The 24,154-nt window shown below is 43.6% G+C and overlaps 1 protein-coding gene across 6 annotated transcripts in view; it reads left to right on the top strand.

The window, feature by feature from the left end:
- Positions 1-24,154, top strand: part of ENAH (ENAH actin regulator) — a 102,347-nt gene that overhangs the window by 26,397 nt on the left and 51,796 nt on the right. The window contains exon 1 of one of the 6 annotated variants that reach the window (XM_053912631.2): positions 788-875. The exons of the other annotated variants lie outside the window; for them this stretch is intronic. The gene's annotated coding sequence lies outside the window, so the exon portion shown is untranslated. Of the gene's footprint in view, positions 1-787; positions 876-24,154 lie in introns of those variants that run through there. 6 annotated transcript variants of the gene reach the window in all.

Raw genomic sequence — 24,154 nt, 5'->3', positions numbered from 1 at the left:
CTGTACAATGTCTAATCATTTTGGTAGAGTTTTAAGATGCCTTCTGATTGGGTGGCATCTTTTATCCAAGATTTATCCAAATTTTGTGTTGGAATTTAAATTTCGAGAACCTTTAGAAACAATAGCACAATTTACTTGCCTGGTTGAATCCCGAGTTTGCTAGTTGGTTGGGGTTGCTGTGTCTGGTCAGTGCTGATGGCACTAATTCAAGCATTTATGGAAGATACTGGATCAGTTGCCAGCCTGTGACCGTTGCCCACTTAGTACTATTCTGTTAAGATCATTTTGATTATCTGAGTGAATGCTTATTTAATACTGCAGAAATAAGAACCTGCTGCAGGTGCTTTTAATCGGGTGTATGCTGACCTTTTTATGTATCAGATAATGCCTCTAAATCCCGAGCCAGGGTTTTGATAACCCCTGTCTCTACTTAGGCTTGTCCTATAAGCTGTCAATCAATAAGCTAGGTCTCTTGGGTTATCCAGACAGGTCTTTTTATTTAGAAAGGTCTCTTGTGGTATCTTTGAGCCTAGAAGGAGAAGGTACGAGATTTGAAGGTACATTTGCATGTTGACTAGCTTAGTTTAATTGTATCATTGTGAGTGGAATTTATATTCACATGTGGAATTGATGGCACACTGGTCGTTGGACTGGCAGATTTCATCCAGCTACAGAATGACGGGTGTAAGTGTTCTTTCTGATGTCCAAGGTTAAATTCGTTGGCCTGGGCTCAGCAGATTTTTAGCACTTAAGCTGGGCGTCTTCGAACTTTGGTTTAGGGGGTGGGCTCAGTTTTCCAGTCACTCGTAGAAGCTTAATGGCAGTACGTTTTGAATGCTTGTGTTTCTTTGGAGTCTGGAATTAGCCTAAGTGTGGTTAGGCCGCTTTTCTGGTCTATTTTAATTTGGATATTGCTTCCATGAGTAAAATTAATGTTTTCTCAACGTTGTTTAATAGTAGCATTATTGTCTCCAGGGAATTGTGAAACAGTTCTCATGCCTTAGATGTGATTCTTATAAAATATTACTCAAAGGGTTTGTGTTTGGGGGTGAGGGCTTTGGGGTGGAGTGGGGGTAGGATTGGTGTTGGGGGAAAGGTTAAGTAGCTTTTGGAATTAGAAATTTGAGACAGGTCTCTAATCTTCTGCAATAGGTAAAATTTGTTGTCAAGTACACTGGAGCCTTTATTAAGAAGTATTTAAAATTAGTTATGTTTGTTGTTGTAACTGAAAATCAGACCCTTGCCTTTTCCTTAGGGAATATCTGGCAAAGTTAACACGTTTTCTTTGGCCTGATAAGTGATATTTGTCCATTGAAGTAGCTTTATATTTATAAAAAATATAAAAATAGTATGTGCTTATTATAGAACAAGTGACAAAGTATGGAAAACTCGATGGAACAAATTAGTAGGTCTACTAATGTTTATTGATTATCTTCAAAATGTTTAGCAGTGCCAGACACCTTTTCTGGCTTGGGGATATGTAGGTAAACAAGGTAAGAGGTGCTGTACCCAGGGGATGGAATGCATGCTAGCAGAGGCCGGAGGAGAAAGAAGTACCAATTAATGAGTTGTTCTCGGGTTGCACTAAGTGCAAAGAAGAAGATAAACGTGTGGCGGGAAAGGGGGGAGAAGGAACCCTGAGGACTGACTTGATTTGAGTAGTGAGGGAAAGACCTTTCTCAGAGTGGGGGTTTGAGTCGGCCTGAAAGACAGGGAGAGAGTCCTGGACATCAGGAGGGAGAGCATCCCAAGGGGAAGATGCAGTGGGTCCCAGGGCCTGTGCTGAGAGCGAGCTGGCCGCGTTCAAGGGACAGGGGGCGGAAAGAGAAGCAGGTGTCCATAGTAAAACGTTAATAAATATGCTTCGAATCTTTTTTGGTTGCAAAGTTGGCTTCTGGTTAATGCATTTATATTCTGCTTTTATCACATTTGCTTCATAATATAGACATTCCCTTATTTTATTATGAGTGCCTTTAGTAAATATTTTTAGTTTCAGCATAATTAATTTTGTAAATATATCATGATTTACTCAAACCCTTTCCCTGATAGTTTGGCATTTACATTCATCCATTCCTTCTTCCTCCCTCTTTTCCTCCCTCCCTCCCTCTTCTATCCTTTCCTCTTATGAATGTCACAGTGAGCACTTGGGGATCTAAAGCTGTTTTTTGTTTCTTAGGCTTCGTTCTCAGAAGGAGAAATACAAATTGGGGCAAAGATATGAATTATTTATTATTTATTACCAAAACACTTCGCCTAATGCATTGTTTTTAGTTTTATGTTCCAATTACCAACTTTAGGGAGTGCTTCCTGTATCCTGGCCTGTGTTTTAAGTATCTCAGTACCTTTTTTGAAAAAAATTTCAGTGTGGTAAAACACAGATAACATAAAATGTAGAAAGTGTGCAAATCGGTGGCATTCGGGACACTCCCGAAGTTGTGTGGCTGTGGCCACTGTGTTGTTTCCATCATGGCAAATGGAAGCCTTGTCCTTATTCAGCAGTCACTTCCCATCCCTCCCCCGCCCCTGGCAACCAGTAATCTGCATTCTGACTTTATGGATTTGCCTATTCCGGGCATTTCCTATAAATGGGATCATAGGGCACGTCTGGCTTCTTTTCATGTAGCTAGGGTTTTAAAGTTTATCCATGTCTTAGCAGGTGTCAGGATGGACGTTGTTCCTTTTTATAGCTTCATTCCTTTTTATTCCACTGTTTGGTATGTGTTTGGATATCCTGTATTTTGATGATCCATTCCTCTATACAGAGGGACATTTGCATTTTTTCCACCATTAGTCTGTTGGGAATAGAATTGCTATGTGTATGATCACTTGTGCACAACTACCTGAGTGCCTGTTTTCAATTTCTTTGGCCGTCTAGCTAGAGTTGGAATTGCTGGGTCATAGGATAATTCTGTTGAACTTATTGAGGACCTGCCTAATTGGTTTCCACAGCAACTGCACCATTTTACACTTGTTATTTTTGTTTCTGGTTTTTATTATGTCCATCCTTGTGAATGTGAAGTGGTATCTCCTTGTGGTTTTTGATTTGCATTTCCCTAATGACTAATGATCTTGAGCATCTTTTCATGTGCTTGGTGACCATTTGAGTATTATCTTCTTAATCTGAAATTTTTTTTGAAGTATAACAGGTGTAACAGGTACCGCAAATGGCACATAAGTGTTCGACTCAGTTTCTGTGAACTCAGAAGACCCACGTAAACCAGCATCTATCGAGAAACAGGCCAGCTCCCCCCATGGCCCCCTCTTACACTCACAGCCTCTCCCCAGCAGGCCGCCACTCCATGGCTTGTAACAGCGTAGATGTGTTTTTGTATTCGCATAAATAGAATCCCACAGTATGCATTCTGTGTCTGGCCTCTGTGCGTAACACAGGGTTTGTGCCATTCACCCACGTCATTCATTTTATTTCATTGTGTGACACACACCGGTTTTTAAAATCCACCCTGCTGTTGATGAACATTTGGATTGTTTTGTAGTTCTGGGGATATTGTAACGCCACGAACATCCTCGTGTCTGCTTTTTTCGTGCTCGAGTGTGCAGGCTGAATTCAGCTTTTGTAGTAGTTGTACTAGCTTCAGTTTTAGTAGTTTTGCAGTGTTGCCTTTAGCATATTTCCTCTGCTGTGTTGGTTGGCATTTTTCCTTTTAATTTCAGTTCTTTTTTGGACATAGAGAGATTTTAAGTGTTTTCCTTTTTAAGTGTAAAAAGTGATTGCTGTGTGTACAGTTTTGAAATTGGAAAAATTCCAAAAATGAGGATATTTTCTGACTTGGGACTGGCATTGTTTCATCTTGTTATCAGATTTTGAGTGTCCCCAGTATTTTCATCATAATTGTAAAAATCACAGATTTATTTTTCACTTCTCAATGGTTTAACCTCCTTATACATGCGTAACACACTTACTGACTTCCTTAAGTGAAACCTACAGAAATGTAATCTGTTGAATCAGTGGATATCTGCATTTCAGAAACTTCCAATACATGAGGACAAACAGCCTGTAATGCTTATATCATTTGACTTTCCCACTCTGATGTCTTGTTCTTATTTATTACCTTGCCGTTCTTTGCCACAGTGAGCTTCGGTATAAGATCTCTTTTTCCATTCCTTCCAGATTTGTCTTGTTTAAAAGTTGAAAACCCTGTTGTTGTCTTCCCATTTGTTAATTAAACTAAAGAGACTAGGACCTTTCATGTCCTGGATGAAGAAATTGAAACAAAAAAGACCAAGTGTGTACTGTACACACTTGGTAGTTAGGGAAGGATTCTGGGCTCAGGTCGCTCAAGCCTGAACCCTAGTTTTATAGCTTAGTACCTTGATAGCGTTAGGCCAGCTCTTTAACTTCTCAGTTTCTTCGTCTGCAAAACGTTAACAACAGTACCTGTTGCGTATGATTATTGCAAGAATTCAATGAGACAGTGATCCTTAAGCTTCTATCCAGTGCATACCACACAGTAAGTTCGCTCTTAGTGGTGATACATTTAGTTAATAGCTATGTGAGTAGAATCCTTGATTCAGGGCCTTTGTTTTTGGCGTTCCTAATCTTTTCAGTAGAAGCCTCCTCAGCATTTAATAGGAAGAAAGTGTTCATTTTAAACAGGATTTACTGTTTTCCATTTCAAGACAAGAGTGTAGGTTTCCCGCTAATTGTAATTAGTCTTAAAATGATTTCTTGAATGCATCTATCTAGTTGCTTTTGCTTTTCTAATTTTGTGGTGATAGTTTCCAGACAGTACAGGATATAACGCACCATATTGAATGGGGACTCCTGTTGGAAATCACCCTGAGTTTTCAGCCGCTAATCCACGCTCACGAGAGTTTTGCTTCGCACCTGGTTGTGTTACGACACGAACACGTGCACACGCCCCCCCCCCGCCCCCCGAGTCTGGGTAGTTGGGAGAGTCAAGCGTGCCAGCCCACGGACTGTGTGGCCTAAACGCTGACTCTGTTAGATCTTGCTGGGCTTCAATATTAAGAAAAACTGGGGACACTCTCTTCCTCTCCCTCTCCCTCTGCCCCTGTCTCGTCTCTCACCCGTTCGTTCTTCTTTGCAATACAATTTAAAAGCTAAGATCTTTGTATCCGGTCTCTTTCTAAGTTAGGTTATAACACACCCACTACCTGTGTGGCCATCACCAGTAGTTTTTGTGGGGTTAGCAGGACGGTTTTAAAGGCAGGCGCAGCACTTGGTTTTACGTGTTTTAAGCTTTGTCATGTTCCTACTGTCTTTTACAAATAATGTCATGCTTTTGACAAGTTATGTTTTTTTACATTCTAATTTGATAGTTCCTATTTGCATTTCAGAATTTCAGGGATTAACGAGCAACGTGATTGCTCTGGGTTCAGGTTTGCGGAATTGTTGTTCTGTCGTGCAGATTGTCTTCCATCAGCCCTGCGAGAAGCCGGCAGGCACTGTATGCTGCCGTCGTCCCCGCCGTGTGCGAGGTGTCGCCCGCCAGCCCCACTGCATGCCTGGTCGGTGTCGCCTGGAGTGTGCTTGCAGCCGCCTTGCCGTCTTTTCTTTACTTAAATGGTGGACTTATGCTGATTTTCAGATCTTGGGGGTTTTGTTTTGTTTTTTACCATTTACAAATATTAGTTGCTTTTTTGTGATACTTAGCTGAATTTAAAAAAATGAGGATTTCCACTCTTGGGTCTTTTAAATACTGCTATTAATATGTTCCAGTGTTTCATGTTAACATAATTTTTAAACATTGATATTTATTTCTAGTGGATAAGTCACCCGGTATGCACCCCTGCTTTGTTTACTGGTCATTTAGTGCTTATTTTTCCCACTCATTTACTTACCCTCTTTTCAATTAAGTCCTTTTCCCCTTTAGCTCTGCTTGTCCATCTTCTCGCAAGCCACTGGCATTATCCAAAGAAAAAAGAAACAGTAGTAACTTCACTGGCCAAAAATGGTAAAAGTGCCTGGAATACCCCTAAGAGATTGTTTTTCCCCAAAAGGAAAGAGACAAGGAGTTCTGATTTTGATACCTACCACCAAAAAGGACTTGTTTTTAAGTGTCTGCATTTATTTAGTGAAAGGACAGTGTTGTTATTTTAACTCAGGGTATTGTTACTGGAGATATTTTGACCTACATGGGAGTTTTTGCTTGTTAGAAGTTTCCAGCAGGAACAAACAGTACACACATAAAGTTTTACATTGTTTCGTAGTTGAATAAAGATGATTTAGAATAAGATAGACCCCTTAAAACTGTGTGAAACTTTCCCCTGTGTTGTCTTTGAAAATAAACAGGACTCAGGACCGTTGGGCGGCCAGAGCTTGCCTGTGATGAATGTCTCTGTACATTCTGAGGCTGTGGAAGAGTAAACATAGCAATTCCTTTCCTTTTTGAAACTGGAGCTTGAAACTGGGCGTTAAAGATTAATAGAACTGCGGTTTTGGAGAAAGAAACGCAAGGTTATATTTGAAGGTATACTTTTCCCAATTTTCTCTAACTTAATTTAGAGTTTTAATTAAAAATAATTTTATAGAAGCTGCAAATTACCATATCTTGAATAATTTCTGGGGTTATTCTTTTAATAGTAATAAACTAGTTTCTCAACATGTACCTTGAACAGTAATAAAGAACTACATGTGTAGTTTAAAAAAAAAGTTTCACCTACACATTTACTTTGGGTTTCAAGAAGTTCTACATGTAATTTTAAATGTTGGTTAAATTATTTAGTTATTTTTTAAAAGATTTTGTTTATTTATTTTTAGAGAGAGGGAGAGGGGGAGGGAGGGAGAAAGAAAGGGGGAGAAACATCAATGTGTGGTTGCCTCTCAAGCACCCCCCACCAGGGACCCGCTGGCAACCCAGGCTTATGCCCTGACTGGGAATTGAACTGGCGACCCTTTGGTTTGCAGGCTGGCAATCAATCCACTGAGCCACACCAGCCAGGGCATAGTTATTTTTAACTTAGGGAAAATGACTTACATGGTGGAACCCTCCTTTTTGAATGACCAAGAGCCACTGGTATATATCCTGCATGTGGGGATGGTGTCCAGTCCTCGACTGGAGAGCTTTCATTGTCTTTTTCAAGAGTGTGGGAGAAAGGAAGGGAGAGATGAGAAGGGATTTAATTAGGTTTTGTGACCTAGACTTCTCATCAGAATGGCAGAAACGATGCGGCCAACAGCTGTGGCCACTTGTTGAACTTCTTTACCATTTTTATCTCACTGGTCAGATGTTATATGTTAATTTCACTTGAGTATCTAGAGGAGGATCGAAGTCTTCAGGTGGCAGCTGTATGTGAGCAGTAATCTCTCCAACTGCAAGATAAACAATACTTTGTAACCCTTTGCTGCCCGAGTTACATCTTTATCACCTGATTATGATGCTTTTATTTTGTGGGTTTTTGAAATGAAATGGCTAATCTGTAAGGCCACGTTTTCAACTGTATTCCTAGATCAAGTAAGTCAAAATTTCTGGAAACTTTTACAACTGATTTAGAGCAATATATGTAAGCTAAAGCACTCTTTTCAGGCTTAACAATTGAAGAAAGATATTCATGGTCTTTTTGTTGTATTATTTAAGTGCTATTTGATAAATATAAATAGTTAAACTTTTTGAAAAATTACTTTTTAAAGCCAGTTACCACCCAAGCCCCTGCCTTCATCGGAAGCTGTATAGTCCCCTAGGCGCTCTAGTTTTGCAATGTGGCTTAGGTAATTTCAGGAGCCCTGGTATTTTAGAGACCAGGAAGTTGAAGATGAAAGAGGGCTGAACTCAACTTGAAACCCCCAGACTCCTGGCTGATCAAGTGCCAGGTTTTACTGATGGGGAGGGATCAGTCAGGGGGCTGCCTGGTGGGCTAACCTAAGTGGAATGTAAGTCCCTATTGTGATTGTCACTAGAAAGGAAGAAAAGTACCTGGAGACTGTGTCTGTCACTGAGGAGGAGTACTCGGTGGTGGACACCGCTGCCTCTCTCAGCAGCAGTGGGGCTTCTGGGACAGTGTGTGGAAAGAGCCTAAGTGGCTTAGGAGGCCAGTCAAGGGAAGACAAAAGAAGCCGCTTCAGAAGAATCTCGAGTAAAGAGGTGGGGGGGCGTAGATCTATGTCAAGATGTTGAGAACACTCTGGTTTCGGAGTCTTTAGCCAAAAAGAATATCTTCTTCAGTGGTAGGGAAATAATAATAAAAAGAATACTTGAAGTACAGTTGCAGGCCTTCCATACTCGAAAAAAGAGAGGACACTTCTGAAAGTAAAATACAGCCTGCGAACGTTTTTACTTTTTATGAATTGCATTACTCATCACTTTGAATGTTGCTTTCTGCTAAATTACTCCTTTACCATGAATTGAACTGACTGTGTTCTGTTCAGTCACATTCCTCCTGTTAGGTGAAATTCACTTAATGTTTTGACCTTTATATTTTTAGACATACTCTAAAAATTACCACAGCTGTTGCTTGGGGATGTATGTGAATTACTCTGAGAAACAGGACCACGATTTAGGTCCTGTGCCAGCTGACAGTCAGCTGCTGCCCAAGTAAAAGATGAACACTCGAGGGTGTGGGCGTAGATACTGTACTTGCGAACGCCCGTGGCAGGTGCCTCTTCGTCATGACGGAGCGCGTTTGGTGACAAGGAGCCTGGCCTCGGTTTCCTGGTGGAAAGCGGGAGTGTTCTCCCTTCGTTTGGTTAGGAGCTAGAGTGTGACCAACTGCCTGCGTCAGCATACATTTCATTAAGTCAGCTCTAGTTTTGGACTTCATCTGATTAAAATTAATTGACTAGTAGAATTATTTAGTTTAAGTCTCTGTGTCATGGTTCATTTGGTAGTTTTAAGATTGAATTGTTCCCAAGCTCCAGTTTAGTAGCTCTGACACTGTGTGTGTTGAGGCTTTTATATGCCTGTTTTCCCTCAATTATATCAAATCTGTACATACATAGTTTCTACCCTTCAATGATGGTGGGTTTAGCAAGGATATCTGTAAAGTAAGGGAAAGTTCCCTATTGACCTGAAGTACAAAATTGCATGCTGTTTCTGTGGGAGGTGATCTCTTTTTTTTAAAAAAAAAAGGCTAAATAGTGGTCATCCACATTTCGTGCTGGGCATTGTAATTCATCTGCTCATTGAACATTCACCAAGTACTTGAATACGCTTCCAGTGGTAGCACTGTAGGTAGGGATGGTACCGTTCTCTGCACTAGGATTGCACTGCCCCATGACACATTGTTACACTGCAGTACGGACAGCAAACCGCCCCGGGAGAGGGCTGTGCCAGGAGTCCCTTGGTGCCCGCAGACCTGCTTGGGGGTGGTGTGGGAAGAGGCCAGTTGGAGAGGGCTGCTTGGATGAGGGCTGTGGGTACAGATCGAGTAGTAACAATTAAGAAGACAGGGAGGCAAAGAAGGCTTTCTGGGTGGACATCCAGAAATAGCTTGATTAAAGGGGTGGAGAGAAGGCAGATGCTGGCCAGTGGGAATGACAGGATTGAGTAGATCCTAATGATGTCATGCCACTGAAGCAGTCCCAGAAACGGGGGCTTTGCGCTCTGCTTGACGCTGGTCCTCACTCAAGTTAAAAAAAAAAAAACAAACGATTGCATGTGCTTGTTACTTTTTACAACCATTTATGAACAACTACTCTTAAACTTGGAATCTAGCGGTGGGCTGGAGAGGCAGTGCGATATTTCTGCATTTCTAGCCTCACCTCAATTTTTGTTGCATGCCCACTCATTCCCCGCTGCTTCTGCAGGTAGGTTGGAAGGAGAGTTTTTACAGCTGGTGCCGTGTAGGTGTGCTGTGATAGTAGGTGTGCTCTCAAGGCCCGTTACTCCGGCTTCTCCCAGCAAACAGTCTTTTCTGCAAGCAGCCGTTGATTTGCTGATAGCCCCACTTTGTCGATAACATCAGAAAATCACAGCACTGAAGACTTCCATAGTGAAGCAACTTTTTAAAAATGTAATGATTACCTTTGTACCTTCTCTGAACACTCTGTAGAAGTACGGGGCAAGGACTTGCGCGATTTCTTGAACGTCATGAAGCTTGCGTGTGGCTGAGGACGTGTGACGGAAGCGGGCTGTCGATGTTCAGGCCACGGCCAGTCATTCTCTTTGATTGTGCGTGTGCTGCATTGACTTCTCACACACTGCCAGTGTGTGCGAACAAAACGTCGTGTATGCGTGATTCCTACATCACTCGTAGCTTTCATCACCTTTACTCCCGCTGCAGCGACAGCCCCACGACTCCGACTGTCCATCAGCACAAACACGTCCTTCCGCCTCCCGATGCCGGTCTGAGGCATTGGTGTTCACTTTGACATTCAGGCTTCCTCTTGCAGCTCTTGGAGCGCTCTTCGGCTCTCCCTCCTCAGGGGGTTCCCTCCTCCCACCTCCTCCTGCTGGGGTTCCCGTTGACACCCCCAGGGATGTGCTGTGCTCTGTGCTATGTGTGGAGACCATTAGGCAAACGTGGCACGTCTACCTGGAGCATCAACTTCCCTGAAACATTTTTAGGGAGATTATCATACTGAAACAGGCTGGATCATGGAGTGAATTGCAAAATACTCATTATTTCAATATAAAACAGGTAACTTCCAAGAAATCTGTTGGCTGGAGGCTCCTTGGGGCTCCTCGGCTGCTTTAGGGAACGGCGTGCATTCAGGGTGTCTGCGCCCTCTTGTGTGACCTTCAGATCCTTCTCTGGAGTGCTGGTCTCACGGTCGTCATCCTCGTCTTGTCCTCAGACCATAGAGTGTGCTGACCTTACTCGATTTAGCCAGTTCGTGCCACGGGGGACCTGGTAGGTCACATTCAGGGGCTGAATTCCTGGCCTGGGTGGAAGAAATGTCTATAGAAGGAGAGGAGAGAAGTGTGCTTTCCCAGCGGTAGTGGACGGACTGCTTTTCAGGACAGAATTCCGCAACTTAGTAGTTTTGAGCGGGAGTTGGCAGCTGCTGAATGTTGACTATAGTTGCCAAACTATATAAATATCTGGTCTGGAACCATGAATGTCCAAGAAATACTCTTGGAAAATTAAGGATTTCCTTAGGATAATAGGAAAACCAGGCTTTCCTCACGTTATTTTTAAGCACGAGAAGCATCAGTTTGTAATAAACTTAGTTTGACCAAGTGTCCAGTGTACTTGAATATCATGTTTCATATGTATTGAAAGTTGACTTCTAATTCAAATAGTACAAATTAACAAATGTAGCAAATACGAAGTCACATTCAGTGGGAGTTAAATTGAAACAAGAAGTTAGAAGCTAGAGATGTGCTAAGATGCGGCCACTTGTAGCCATGTACTTGTGACATTTCAAGGCCACTATGAATTCCCAGATCCGTAAATAACCACTGTAGCCTGTGATAGCCATCAGGTAAAAAACGGGTACCCAGGGACAAGTGGAAAGGAAGCCCCGCTGGCATGCAGGTGTTAGGAAGGCGAGCTACCTCATTCTCCTGCGCCAGGCTGGCGGCGTGGGAGGTTCTGATTCTTGTATGGGCTGGAGGGTGACTCCGTGGGTGCCACGGCTCTGCGGGCTTGTCTGTTAGCACACCCAGCGCTAAGGGTGCACTGTAGTTGTATGGTCGTGTGGTGCCCACTTGTGATTTGGGAACCCCGTTTATGGCTTTCCTCGTTTCCTGAAATGCTGCTAGTAATGGCTGACGTCGACACCCATTGTGTGCCAGATACTCGAAGTGCTTTATGCACATGGTTTTGTTCTGTGAGGTAGGTACTATTATTATTCCACTCAGGAGACGGAGGCGAAATAACGACTTGTGTAAGGTCCCACGGATGTGCATGTGAGCGAGAGAGCTGGAATCTTAAGTTCGCTCAAGTCGAACGCCAGGTTCTCGGCTCTGAAGTCCCGAGCTCCAGGGCTTCTAAAGATGCCCTCTCTGCGCCCTGTGGAGTGCAGCACTGACGGTAATTAAGGCGTCAGAAGGCAAGGTGAAGCCTGTTGAATTACAGGCTGTGGGGGGAAGGCGTATAGTCCAGGAATCAATGGCTTTGATAACATGCTTGGCAGCGGTTCTGTAATGAAATCTGAGACCATTGTTTTCAGCTGCTCTCGACTACAGACGTGATGAGGAAGTGTTTACCTGAAAATGGCATTAGTGAAGCCAGAGGAAGTGTAAATCTGTTTTGTAAAAGGTCCTCATTAAAATAGTCTTGGGTAAGTCTACTATGCAGAGAAGGGAGGGCATTGTACTTTCTAGGTGATATTGAGAGGCTGCCCTTGCACAGGAAGGCTTCTAGCTGGAGAGGGCAGAGGCCAGGAGGCCACTGAGGGGACCCCTGCAGTAAGCACTTCAGGAAGGAAAGAAGGCATTCATGCAGTGGCGATGGGGCAGGACGGAGGGGTGCTCACAGAGACTTGGGCGGTGGAGGTGACAGGACGTGGTGATCGGGGATGTCAGCAGTGGAGCAGTCCAGCTGGGGCTAGCCAGTACTCGGTGTTCTTCACTGGGGACGGGGACGGGGACGGGGAGGGAGGAGCAGATGGGGTGAGAGAGGTCAGTAGGTTCGCGGTGTTTGGGTCGGAATTCAGGCAGTTGTCTGTGTCGGTTTGCAGCTTAGGAGACAAGTATGGGCTGTAAAGAGGTTTTTTTGGCACTTTTTAACAGGTGTTGGTTGCAAAGTGTTAGTTGGACTCTTGACCTAAGCCGTGGTGGCGGTGGTGGTGGTGGCAGTGGTGGTGGTGGTGGCAGTGGTGGTGTTGGCAGTGGCGGTGTTGGCGGTGTTGGCGTTGGCGTTGGCGGTGGCGGTGGTGGTGGCCGTGGTGGAGGGCATTTCTTGAGCAATAGGGCCAGAGGATTAGTCACTACACTACTTGGAAACTGATTTTCATCTACAGTGTTTCTCAACCCTTTTGAAAATTGGAAATTTTTAGAGTTCCGATTGGAATGAATATGGGGAAATAAAACATGCCAGTCTTTTGTCTTTCCTTTTTATTAATGAAGCTATAAAAATGTACTCCATTACGTAATTTTTATTATGGGTGTGAAGTCTGTGAATAATTAGCTCCTTTATGGAGAAGGCTGCACAGGAGTGAACACGTGGTGATTTTACCTCCCCACCTCACCCACCAGCAGTTTATTGTGGAAAATGTAACATACACAGGACAGTTGAGTTATTCAGTGAAAGTCTGTACACCCACAATCTTGATTCTACATTAACATTTTACTATACTTGCTTTACCACATATCTATCTAATCATAGATATTTATTTTGATGCATTTCAGAAAAACAAAGTTACAGTCATCAGTGCACTGTTTCCAGAGTATTTCAGCGTGCGTGCCATTAACCGGGGCTCGGCGTACCATTTTTGGTGTACTGAGGTGAAATATGTACAGTGACACGCACAGTCCATGGGGTGACTTTTGACAGATGTACACACCTGGGCAACCCAAACCTCTTTCCAGACACAGAACATTCCAGGGTGATGGCAGAGGCCCCCAAAGCCCCTTCCCACGTCATCCTCACTTTCACCCTCTCCGCCTTAGACACACACATCGCTGTTCTGATTTATTTCCACAGTCGGTCAGGATTTCCCGTTTCTGAGCTTCCCCTGGGAATCCTGACGCACGGCACACACTCTTGTAGTGCTTCCTCGCAGCGAATGTCTTCGCTGTTCCTCTGAGCCCTTGCGTGTGCCAGTTGTTTGTCTGGTGCAGCGGTGTGCCCTGGTATGACTCCACCACCACTCGTTTGCCCGTGCTACTGATGGGTGCCCGGGCTGTTTCCACACTGTGGCAGTGCTGAGTGTTGGAATGAAAGGTCAGAGGGTAAGTGTCTGTGTAGTTCTGTAAAAACCATCGTCTTCCAAGTTGCTGGACCATTGTACGTTCTCCCACCAACAGTGTATGGGAATTACCGTTGTCCCACATCCTGGCCATTCTGGTGGGCGTGTTGTGGCATCTCATTGTGATTTTAATTTGTATTTCCCTGGTGATTATGATGATCAGCACTTCAACATGGATGTACCTGCTGTTTATATGTTATGTTTTGGGATATCTGTTTAAATTATTTGCCCAGTGTTTTATTGGTTGCCTGTCTTTTAATTATTTAGTTGCAGGAATTTTAGAAATACATCCTGGATATATGTCCGATCTATGTTTTGCAAATGCTTTTCCTCATGTGTGTCTCACCTGTACATTGCTTCCCTCCCTGCTTCCCTTCCTTTCTGTGGCAGCTTTACTAAGATATAATTCATACACCATACATATGTACTTTCTTAAAGGTGTTTTTTAACAAAAGAATATTTTAACTTGCCTGCTTTTTTCTTCTACTGTTATTGCCGAAACCTTTGCCTACCCTGAGCTCATGAAATTCTTCTCCTGTGTTTCCTTCTAAAAGTTTTACGCATCTAGCTTCTATGTTTAAGTCTATGTCTTAAATTAATCTTTATATGGTGTGAACTATGGGTCCATTCATGTTTTTCTTTATGCATGTTTAATTGTTCCAGTACCATTTATTGAAAAGACTGCCTTTTCTGCACTCATATGTCTTTGTAAAAATCAGTTGTCCATCTGTGTATCAGTTTCTTTCTGCACCACAGGAAAGGCAGGAGGGCGTGGATTTTCCCGTGCTCCTCGGCAGCGAGCCCTCCCCTTCCTGCGTACCCACGAGAGTTGCACGGGTGTGGCAGGTGCCTGTCTGAGATACTTTCCGTCTTACTGGGTTCTTAGTGTCTCTTTTTACTTCCTGTCTTGTATGATTTCGTTTTCTTTTGTCTCCACAAACTCATAAATTGCACATTAGTTGTTTCTCCTCTTGGGGTTCTGGGAATATTGAAATTGTACATTTTCATTTTCTTTTGTTATTTCTCTCCAGATTTATTGTTGGCAGAGGCAGGTTCTTTTTGTTGGCCTAGTTTATTCAAGTAAGCGGTATTCATAATTGAAGTCAAATAGTACCACAGAGATTTATTTAAAAAAAAAAAATCCTCTCCCATTGCTCCCTCTCGGCGCCTCCCCCACGTACAGCGCAGCGACCAGTGTCACCCCGCCCCAGGAACATCTAAGGCCCCGCCCCTTTAAGTAACAAACACACCAAGACAAAAAAAAAAAAAAAAAAAAAAAGGCCCAAATGACAGAAAACTTCAAAGCTCCAGAAAAAATACAACTAAGCGAGGAAGAGATAGCCAACCTATTAGATGAACAGTTCAAAACACTGGTTATTAAGACGCTCACAGAATTGGTTGAATTTGTTCAAAAACTAGATGAAAAAATGAAGCCTATGCCAAGAGAAACAAAGGAAAAGGAAAATGTACAGGGAACCAATAGTGATGTGAAGGAAACTGGGACTCAAATCAACGGTGTGTACCAGAAGGAAGAAAGAAACATCCAACCAGAAAAGAAGGAAGAAACAAGAATTCAGAAAAGTGAGGAGAGGCTTAGGAACCTCCAGGACATCTTGAAACGTTCCAACATCTGAATTATACGGGTGCCAGAAGGAGAAAAGGAAGAACAAAAAATTGAAAACTTATTTGAACAAATAATGAAGGAGAACTTCCCTCATCTGGCAAAGGAAATAGACTTCCGGGAAGTCCAGGAAGCTCAGAGAGTCCCAAAGAAGCTGGACCGAAGGAGGAACACACCAAGGCACATCATAATTACATTACCCAAGATTAAAAATAAGGAGAGAATCTTAGAAGCAGCAAGAGAAAAGGACACAGTTACCTGCAAAGGGGTTCCCATAAGACTGTCAGCTGATTTCTCCAAAGAGACCTTACAGGCAAGAAGGGGCTGGCAAGAAGTATTCCAAGTCATGAAAGGCAAGGACCTACATCCAAGATTGCTCTATCCAGCAAAGCTTTCATTTAGAATGGAAGGGCAGATAAAGTGCTTGTCAGATAAGGTCAAGTTAAAGAAGTTCATCATCACCAAGCCCTTATTATATGAAATGTTAAAGGGACTTATCTAAGAAAAAGAAGATAGAAAATATGAACAGTAAAAATGACAGCAAACTCACAGTTATTAACAAACACACCTAAAACCAAAACAAAAGCAAACTAAGCAAACAACTAGAACAGGAACAGAACCACAGAAATGGAGATCACATGGAGGGTTATCAATAGGGGATTGGGAGGGAGAGAGAGGAGGGAAAGGTACAGAGAATAAATAGCATAAATGATAGGTGGAAAATAGACAGGGGGAGTGTAAGAATAGTGTAGGAAATGTAGAAGCCAAAGAACTTATAAGTATGACCCATGGACATGAACTATAGGGGGGAATGTGGGAGGGAGGGGGTGAGCAGGATGGAGTTGAGTGAAGGAGCGGAAATGGGACAACTGTAATAGCATAATAAATATATCAAAAAAAAAATCCTCTCCTTACTCCTAGACACATGACTGCATGTCGCGAGCACCTACTTTAGGGTGCTTATCCCGCTTATTACTTAGCCTAACAATTTAAGAGATTTTTTTCATTCTACAGGATGACCCAACAGATTTGTTTTCTGAAGCATGCTTACGATACACGGGGTTTTTTTTTTTTTCTTTTTTTTAAAAAAGATTTTATTCATTTATTTTTAGACAGAGGGGAAGGGAGGGAGGAAGAGGGAGAGAGACATCAATGTGTGGTTGCCTCTCATGTGCCCCTACCTGGGGACCTGGGCTGCAACCCAGGCATGTGCCCTGACTGGGAATCGAACCAGTGACTCTGGTTTGCAGGCTGGTGCTCAGTCCACTGAGCCACACCCACCAGGGTATTTTCTTTGGTTGCTGTGAATCAGTTATCATGCTAGATTGCATTGGCATTTTGCACATGAATACAGATGTTGTAGGATAAAGAGTTTAGTAGTGACATTGCTCTTTTTACCTTTTCTTTAAAAACCTTTAGTGTTTCTTAGAAACATGAATGACATGTAACTGTGTGGTCTTGATGGGAAATTTCGCCTTCCTGCGTAGTTGGAGCTGCTGCTTCCCAGATGGTTTTCTTGCCTTGCAGAAAATAAGTTTGTTTGCTGCCCTTCTGCGCGTCTGCTGTTTGTCAGTGGCGTTCACAATGTATCTCTCAGTCAGTGGGCTGTAGCAACACCCAATTGTTACCAGCAAGCAGCTCCCCCGCCCCCTGTTCTTAGCAAGTGGTTTGTTTTTGTTTTTTTTTTTTTGATGGAATATGAAAGGAGAAAGCTGTTTAGTATTTCATAAATGCACACTATAGTAGAAGCCCTGGTATCTAATGTGCTCCATACTGGTAATGATGGTTGATTAACTGAACTAGTTAAAGTTTGGTGTCTTTAAAAATGACGTATACCTTTAAATATTGTAGCCTGCTTTATAACCTTGTGTGTCAACTCTGTACCCTTTTTCTGTAAAGCTTTCAATGTTAGCCTGGTGTTGAGAATTCCACATTATTTTTTCCCCCTAAAGTATGCCCATTGTTTATCACTGTGGTTTCTTTTACAGTGGAGAGAGAGCTTAGATGTGTGCAAAGCATTCTGAATACAGCGTTCTGCTAGACTCCTCGCCCCCTTTAATACACGTCTCACAATGCTTCAGTGACTCGCCTTTATAGAAACTTTCCAAAACATTTAGCTTAATTTCATACAATTTCTATGTTTTCACATTGTATCATTTCATATGGTAGTTAAATTGCGTAATTACAAGTACAATTGGAATGAAGACATTTGGTCACAAACACAGCTGACTCTTGATAAGTACACAGCCCAACTGCTGGGAGCAGAAGGGGGCAGGGCAATGAGACAGCTTACCAGCTCTGAGTGTTTTCAGTGCTGATGGTGAGTTTTATAGGCCAGAAGGGGAGGGTTGGAGAGGTCGTCCGTCTGGGCTTTGGAAGCCAGAAGAGGGAACCTTCGCTGGCATATGTTAGGGCTCCTACAGGTTACCGATTTTTACTCTTTGCAGTTAATCTCTCACTACTTTTCAAGTTACCCCTTTAACAAATCTTCATGAGGAGAAATGAAAAACTACAATGCCTGCCCTCCAGGGGCTTCACGCCTGATGTTGGTGGAGAGATGATGTGCAGTAGTGTATTGTGATAGCTCAGAATGAGTCCCTGTCTGGGGTGAGGGAGGGGAAGAGCTTTCAAGGGGGTGTGGCACTTGTGTCTAACATTTGAAGGGCAGCTAGTATTAGGCAGAAGGTACTTGGGAAGAGATAATGTGCAGGGAGGTCAGGGGGAGAGGCACGCGCAAAGGTGTGCACAAGTGTGGCATAATTGTTTTTGCTGCTGTGCTGGAGTTTTGACCTATTTTGCACACGTGTCCCCAGTGGTAGGATGGTGGGGTGGTGTGTGGTGTGCTTCACATGCTCTCAGTGTGAGAGAAAGAATGAATGTTGGAGACAGAGGCCAGATCGTGGTGGACCTTGTGCACCACGCGACAGAGCCAGCAATTACCCTGAAGCGAGTCTTTGGTACCCTAACCTGGAAGAGTGACGTGATTAGATTTGATTGAGAAAAATATCCTGAAGCATTGGGAATTGGGATTAAAATTGCATCAGAAATATCAGGAGACAGTTGAAATAGTCTAATCGAGAGACAAGGGAGGGCCCGAGTTAAAGCTTTTGTGCATTGTGAGCAACGGGAGCTAAGGAATTAGAGGTCCTTCGGGGTGGAACGACCACCGTGGTGGGAGGATGGTGGGGAGGAGTGACCCCTAGGCTCGCAGGGTGGCCCGGGTGCAGAGCAGAGGGCTGAGAGCAGAGGCAGTCTATTACTGTCAGGCTACTTGACCCAACACGGGACGTGACGGTTTTCATTTACTTTCCCGTTTGAGGAGAATCCGTGTTTATCCCTATGTGCTGCATCACGTCTCATAACTGAGATGGCCTGGCTCCGTTTTGCTGGGCTGTAGGAGCTGTGGGATACAGGCGGGAACAGTATTTGTGGGGCCGAAGTCTAGCATTGTTGACTCTCGTCCTCTTTAATGCTTGAAATGTGATAAAACTGCAGGCCTGAGCAAAAAAAGTTGACATTGGAGAACAAGATGGAAATCCTGCTTTTAAGTTCCCTCCTTTTTTGTGTAATTTCTTCCTTAATGTTTTTATCTTCTGAATAACTGGCACCTCAGTTCATCGAATGAATGACTCAGTATCGTAACAGCCAAGGTGCTAATTCCCTGTTTTAGAGTAACCTCTCTCTCTGGCTGGTAGTGTCGTAGAGGTTATTGTGTAGACGAGGTTATTGTGTAGACAAGGTTATTGTATAGACCCCGGTAACTTAAATGGGATTAGAAGATGAATGAATGATGTTCTCCTTTTTCAAAGACGGTGAAGATGTGTTTCTCTGTATGTGAAAATAAAGGGATCGGGACCATGACTTTCCACAGTGATACTCTTCACAGCATGTCACATATGCTTTGGGAGTATCGATAAAATGCTAGGTGACATCATACCTTTTCTCCTGCCTTTGATTGCCCCCTTTTCTCCCCTCCTCTATCATCAGTGTACCAGCGACTCCTGCCTACATCCCTTCCCCATGCATGTATCCCCACACGCTTCCCTCCTGTGTTTCTGGCGGGGCTCCAGGGTCACAGTGTATTCATCTCACACTGGACTTTGTGCTTCCGTTCTTGACTTCTGTGCCCCGTCCTGAATCCCATCTCTGTCTCTGTAGTAGTGAGAGCCATCTTTTAAAAATGTAAGGCATGTTCTGCCTGAAGCTCTTGAGTGGCTTCCCAGTGCGTTTGGAGTGAAGTGCCCACTCCTTCCTGTGGCTCAAACATTATCCCCTCAGAGAGTCGCCCTTCTTAAGAGATTAACGAATACTGTGAGAACTCAGGAGGGTGCAGGTATTTCTGACTTTGGAGGCCCCCGACAGCCTTAATGGAGAATGGAATTTGATCCAGGTCTCGATAAGTAGGACTTCGTTAGATGGAATTCGGCCCTGAAGAAGCATTTGAAGAGTGTCTCCTGTGTGCTAGGCACTGTCACGGTCGGGCTTTGACAAGTAATGATTAATGAGTGGTGTCTTTGAAAGAAAGTGGCTATTTGCAAAGACTTGGCTTCATTGCAACCTCAGTAAATAGCCAAGCAATCCTTAATTTGCTTAAGTATTGGGAAGCTTTCCATTCACCTGTAACTATGAGAATAGGGTTTGGCAACCATTTTCTACCATCATATCTACCTACCTGTTCAGGAAACTTGACTATAGTCAGGAATGAATTACTTGACAAAGACACAGCATTGTAATGCAGTGGTGTGGTTTTCATACTTAAAAAGAAAAATCAGCTATCTCTAGCCTTCTAATGCCGTATTTTATTTTAAAATACAAAAGTTAACATCAGAAAGAAAAACTTATCATCGCCTATATATACCAACTGCATTTGGTCATAAAATGAAATTTTTGTTTACAACTAATTTGGTGCCTGATCTGCACAGAACTGCACCTGAGTGATTCACTGATTGAGTGTTTCGTAGTTCCTCTGCGGACTCAGGATGTTGAAGGCTTATTCTGCCAGGTGTTCCCTTGGAGCCTTGTTAGAATGCAGAGAGAGAATGGTCGTGTAACAAGTGTAAAGTTTTGGGGTGTTTTGCCACGCTTGTTTAGGTCTTCAATTTCTTTTCCTTTTTGACTCCAGTAGCTGTGGTTCTTAAATCTCGCCTCCCTTCCTTGTCCCTTTCCCTGAAAAACTGCATGTGTGTACAATTTCAGTATGTCAGAGATTCATTCATCGACTTTTTCAGCAAAGCATCCTCCAGGAGAAAGCTGGAAGTTGCTGTCCGAAGACCCTTTGAGCTGTCTCTGCCGTTGCTTGTTTACATGCAGCTGCGCAGGCAGATCTGTTGGGACTAGGGCCCGTGGTGCTTTGAAGCAGACCCTCTTGAGTATTTCCCTGGATCAGAGAGAAATGAAAAGGAAAAAACAGACAATGTGGAGAATTGTATGGAAAGCTAGCTGCTACATTTATAGAACATTACAGCACGTTTCTTTATTGTGCAATTTTTAAGTTCCAGAATGTCCTCGTTTTATTAAGTTACGGTGATCTCTCCCACACCCCCAATCTCCTACCTGGCAAGTAGGCCAAAATGGTGTTGACCTCCTGTGATGGCTCATCCCATCTGCATTTGGAGTTTACGAGTCTGTGAAGTCCAAACCAGGGTGCTCACCGGCTTATTTTCTGCATGCCTGGAATTGGGGTTGGTGTGCTGAGTGGTTTTCTTCTTGTGTCACAACCAATTCTGGATTTTGACACCGTCTGGGTGTCCAGCAGTTCAGTTGTGGCACTCTCTGGAGTTAGCACAGGTGCCACGGGCTAAGGGCTCCATCCCACGAGACTGTCCCCGCTTCAGGTGCCAGCTGCCAGTGGGGCACTTGGACCACCCACTTACGCCCTGCTGACCACAACTGCATGGGTTCCCACGCCCCCTTCAGGTTTGATAATTCACTGGAATGACTCCCCGAACTTAGGAAAGTGCTTTACTTACTGTTACTGATTTACTGTAATGGATGCAACTCCGGAATAGCCAGATGGAAGAGGTGGTGTGGGGCAGGTGCAGTTTCCACGCCCACTGTGGGCATGCCACCCACCCAGCACCCTGATTGGAGCTGTTCGGGCGTTTTTATGGAGGTTTCATTTACGTAGGCATGATTGATGAAATCATTGGCCATTGGTGAGTGAACTCAATTTCTGGCCCTTCTGCCCTCCCCAGAAGTGGGGGTGGGGTGGTACTGAAGATTTCAACCCTCTAATCATGGCTTAGTATTTCTGGCAACCGGCCTGCATCCTGAAGCCTAGAGTCATCTCATTAGCATACCAACAACTCTCTTACTGCTCTAGAGATGCCAAGGGGTTTTGTTCTAGGAGCCCTGTGCCAGGAACCAGGACAAAGAGCAGATATTTTTCATACCACAGGATGTCTGTCTGTAGCAGGAAAGGTCCTCAGATGCTGTGGAAAGGAATGGAAAGACTTGACTTGATTTGTCACTCAGAACCCCAGCGGGTGGTGCCATGTCTTCCTGGCTGGCCCGTGATGTGGCTTCTTGGAGTGGCGCATGTCTTCTAGGACCTCGGAGTTATTTGGGCTTAACCTTCTCCTCCACAGCTTGCCACACCCCCCTGTGGCTCTTACGGCTTTCCCAGCAGCCCCTCGGCTCTTACCCACGTCTGGTTTTTTTCTTCTCTTTAACCTTGGCTCCTCTGGTGCTCCTTGGCTTCTTTGTTCAGAGTTAGATTTGTGCCCTTAACACCTCATTTTGAACATTTCTTTTCACCTTCGTTAGAAAACAAATCAACTATTTTTTTATGTTTTTGGCCTTTGTTGGCTCCTTTGATGTGTTCGTTTGGAGATGTCTTTGTTTCATGGTTATGGCTTTCCCAGGGAAGCTGGAGTCACCACACATTTGCTTGCTGACTGGCGGTTCGTATAATAAGCACCAGTGAAAAGCTATTCAGGGAACTCTGTGCTTCCATCTTTGGAATGTCTCCAGGTACCCGCTGTAGAGCGGTGGGGGGAAGAAAAGGTGGAGGAAGAAGTTGGGACAATATATCTAACTCGCCTGGGTTTGGACTTTTTGTATATTTTTTTGGAAAACTTTTCTTCTTTCTTTTGAGGCGTGAAATGACCTAGTTTACAAAATAGGGGTTTTCTGTTGCCCAGCTTGTGGGATCCCACTGGGACTTTTCTTGAAGAGACATTATTTCTTGAACCATGGGAATCCTATTGTGTGTCCAAAAATAATAATTTTTGAAGCCTGGAAAATACTGTTCTTAATTAACTCACAGATTTGTTTATTGAGTTGTGACTTAGAGGTAGTAGTAAATTCGTTTCTGGGCTTGTGTGCCGTAAGAGGCACTTTACCTTGCTCCTGTCACCTTTCTGTGGGCTTCTGTAAATGTTGTCACTTCAGTGTTTCTCTTGTAAGTGGCGAAGAGACTGCCACTGTTGTGCTGACAGATGCTCTTTAATCAGGCTTTAAAAAATAATTCAAGTTTTAAGTCACTGGCTTGTTTTTATTCCCAGAGCGATTTGACCGAAAAGTTTCAGTGCGACATAAAAAATTGAGACTATCGCTGGGTTTATTTTAGTGTTTGTGCTGCACACACACTGTTACCGGTCTTTACAACATTTCTCTAACGGGAGGTGGGAAGCAGTTATGGCCCCACTGTCCTGAAGCAGCGTTACTGCTCCGTGCTGGCAACGCCTGTGTCACTGAGCAAGTGGAATGAAACGCACGCACATGGCATGGAGACGGGGCAGGCGTGTGGGGAAGAGAAGTCGGGAAAGTGGCTTTGTTTCTGAGGACGTGGGGGGAGATCCCGGGTGATGCACTGTTTAAAATCTTTGAAGCCGAAGTAGGTTGGAATGAGTAATGCTTTCATTAAAGACGGGGTTGGGTGAGCTGTCGGAGCGCCTGCTCTGACTGCAGCTTACACACCAGAGAAGTCTCCTCTGCGGGGGCTGAGTGCGGTGGGTTGGTAGTCAGCGTAGAGTTCACGTACCCGTTTTCTTCTGTTGACCACTTCCCGTACTTGATTTTTTTAAAAATAAAATACGGTATGAAATTAATAAAATTTAAATCAGTCCTTCCCGCCCGATGGTATCAGAGAATTTTTGAAAGATGAAACTTAGTGATTCGTGTGAAATTAAGATCATCTCCCTCATTTTATTTGTTCATGTGTTTCTGTCTCATTTGGTAACATGTAATTGAGATGAAGCTGAGATTGAAAGACATTTTACTGGAATTGCTCTTTTTAAAATATTTATCTGTGAAGGTTAGAATTAAAATCCAGAAGGATCCCTAGAAAGCACCACATTTTACTTTTTCATTTTTAAGTGAAGAAATTGGAAACACAGGGTGTTATCTTGCCCAAGGGGAGTCAAGGATGAGTCACATTGCCAGCCATTGGTTGCTAGGGACCACTCTGTAACTCAGGGGGCAGATGAGCTTATCAGAATGTGCTGTATACTCCCTGGAGCGCAAGCCTGATGACGAAGATGATTTTCAGTAAAGAGGGATTCACAAACAGGTCACGGGTATTAGAAACATACATGCGATTAAACAAATGATGATTAATTTACACTTGTAGTTGTATTCAGTTGAATGGCTGTGTTAGATACTCAGATTTAGAAGAAAACTTTTTCGTGTTGCTTGTGTGTTCACGGGTCCTGATCTCCTCCTCGTGGTCCCGCATTACACTTTGTTGTTTTACCCGTTAGACTGTAGCTGTAAGGGCAGGAGGCTTCTGTCTTATTCACTGTAGTTTCTAGCACCCA

Source organism: Desmodus rotundus, chromosome 10 (assembly GCF_022682495.2).
Source record: "Desmodus rotundus isolate HL8 chromosome 10, HLdesRot8A.1, whole genome shotgun sequence".
Taxonomy (NCBI): domain Eukaryota; kingdom Metazoa; phylum Chordata; class Mammalia; order Chiroptera; family Phyllostomidae; genus Desmodus; species Desmodus rotundus.
Note: the sequence above shows the minus strand (reverse complement) of the source record. Positions and strands in the feature narration are given on the sequence as shown.